General features: G+C 37.8%; 1 pseudogene; it reads right to left on the bottom strand.

Annotated features, from left to right (window-relative positions):
• Positions 1 to 288: 288 nt before the first annotated feature.
• On the bottom strand, positions 289 to 2,462 carry LOC147700828 (uncharacterized; annotated as a pseudogene).
• Positions 2,463 to 2,894: the final 432 nt, after the last annotated feature.

Here is a 2,894-nt window from a genome sequence, read left to right as displayed (position 1 = left end):
AAAATGTACTTCTAAAAACATTTGGTAAAAGTAAACACATAAAAAGTAAACACATAAAAGTAAACATATCCTTACGGGTGCCCTGGCAATTACCGGTTTACAGTGGGGGAGAGGGTTGCAGTTTAAAGTGATGTGTATCATTTCCGATCACAGAGGATTGTGTATCATTTCCTAGTAATTACAGGGTGAAGTTTGCTAACCCCCAGATCAGTTTTTCAAACCTGCCAAAAAGTATGGTACCTTTTAAAGATCTGGGCATGTAGATTTTGGCTAATACAACAGCATCCACTAATCTCTCTCATAGTGATTTGGGAATTCGCATACAAATGACAACTTTGTGGTACAAACAAAGCAGCAACTTCCTACTATTTCCGAAATATATACTGCTATTATCTTGTTCCAACTTGGGTTAACTTGATGGACATTGCAGTCACTGGAATATGTGTTTACACAAGGCATTGGATTTAATAGTGCCAAGTTGTGAGTTTTTCTATGTATGTCTGTGACCTGGATAAATTTCAACACTTTTCCAAACTGTATTTCTGAATTATCTAAATATTTTATTGTACTTTGGTCCCGTCTGACTAGTTTGTTATAGTTTGCTGCATACACATAGCAATAACCCTTCCTTAAACTAATTTTATCATATGATGCTACTTTCCTTTCAAAGTATACAGATACTCTTTTTTGAGCTGCCAGGAACTCATCATTTGTTAAATCTTTTATAGTCCCCATTTGATAGCACCCATCTATTATCTCCATTCTCTCCCCACGTATCAATGGATCCATAAGTCTATTGATTGCATTTTCAATCTCGCCATCAATATTGCAGGTTGCTTTAAGTAATGGTATCATCTGAATTAATGTCACAGTATTTAAAATTTGCATTTCTACATTTTGTGTTCCAGAGATGTGAGACACTATGTAGCCATTTAGGTCTTCAAAATGAAAACAGTTATTTGAAAAGAGTGGCCCATTGTGGCGTACACAGTCTGAAAGATGCACTAACTGATGAATATTCATAGTCATGAACCTCTGATCATACAGGTCTGCAAAAATGTTGACAAAGGTGAGCAAGCAAGTCTCTGCTCGGTCGATTTCTGAAAATGTTAGACTTTCTTTATCTAGTAAATATATTCCTTTTGAGAAGAGGCAAAAATGTACAAATAACTGATTGGGTAATACATCAGCTAGTACTGGAATTCCCCAGAAGAGCAAGAAGTTTCTGTATTCAGAGGATTTCCATAAATGGACATCTTCAAGGCTACGAGGAGGTCTTGATATGTTAAGTGGAGGCTTGATAGCCTGTAATCTCTTGCTAACAATGTCTCTGTAAGAGTGTGCTAAAAAGCATGACTTCTCATATTGCTTCCCGAACCATAATGTGAGCATCAGTTTCATTACACCAGCGCAGACCCCATGCATATAATCTAAACGAAATCCATTAATACATGGGAAAAGGGAAAGGAACAGAAACCGGAAAGGGCCTTTCACACCATGAACTGAATATTCATGTTCACCCTGTTGTATTTTAGCTAATGTTTCATTGATATCACTCTTCAGATTTTCAGTTGTTCTTTGTGGTCCTTTAGGATCATCGTCATTGCAAGGAAAAACATGGCAATGCCCCATTCCCGATCTTGAAGTCATACCTGGCTGTAAACAGGACCAACAGCTAAATTTCCCATTGAACTGCTTACTGTTGGTAACCAAACAACGAGCTGGTAGTCACAAGTACATGAAAGTAGTGCAGCACGACATACAAAAACAGAGCCTGTATGATCTGTAAACATAACTCCCTTTTCCAAACGACTCAATTCCTCAGTTAAAGGATGTAGGCATGTCCACATATATGGCTTTCTTTGCCCAATCCAAATTCCATAGACAAGCATGTTTTCTTTTGCTTTGCGTTTTGTTACGGAGAGCTCATTAATCATTAAATACACAGGCCACATGCTTAGTTTACTACTTTTAAAAATGTTGACTCCATCTGTGTTCAGAACAAAAGAGATATTGTTTTTCATACTTAATATCCCCTTATCAAACAGGTTTTTGTATCCAATTCCATCATAAACATCACCTATTACAGAGTTTCCATTCTGTTTGTAGTGCTCATATCTGTGTGTTCTCACTTCCTCCGTAAAGTCTCTCCTCTTAAACATAGTATTTGGCTGTTCAATTATGGAGTGTTGGACAAAAAAAGCAACAGCACCAGGCTCTCCAAGATCCTTCAGACAATGGGTGTTCGTGCATATCTTTGCATTATCGCTGATGCTTTCATAGCAAGAGGAACAGTAGTTTCGTATCTTAGGAATAGTGATGTATTTTTTAATAAACATCTTAAGTTTGAATAACGAGTTAATCATTTTATTAGGCACTGGTAAAATGCAGCAGATTAAGTCCAGTAGTGCCCCTAATGCCTCATCAGAAATTCTAAATCTAACCGCAAAGCAAATGATAAGCAGTTAATGTTAATGTTAATGTTAATTGGGAATTTATTGAGCGCTCGTACGCCCGGAGGCTTCATGGCGCTATAGAAAATGAACCAAGCAGGCAGATAATAGAAAAAGCAGTGCTATCAGTAGTGAGCTTGAGTGAAAAGCCAGGTTTTGAGAGAATGTCTGAAACTGAGGATGTTATCGTTGAGTTTAATGTTGAGGGGGAGAGAGTTCCAAAAACCTGCAGCGAGGTGGTCGAAACAGCTGCCTCCAAGGCGTTTCCTTTTAAATGGGGGTACGATCAGGAGTGATTTATAGGTCGAACGAAGATGACGGGAAGGGCAGTATTTTTTGAATAGATCTCTGATGAATAGAGGGCCAGTAGGACAGCTTGCACAGTGTGTTGTGAACCTTTAAATAAAAAATTGTCTTCTTGGATTTCATGCTTTTCAGAAA

Source organism: Lissotriton vulgaris, chromosome 7 (genome assembly GCF_964263255.1).
Source record: "Lissotriton vulgaris chromosome 7, aLisVul1.2, whole genome shotgun sequence".
NCBI lineage: Eukaryota > Metazoa > Chordata > Amphibia > Caudata > Salamandridae > Lissotriton > Lissotriton vulgaris.
The sequence above is the reverse complement of the archived record's forward strand: the minus strand, read 5'-3'. Positions and strand labels throughout refer to the sequence as shown.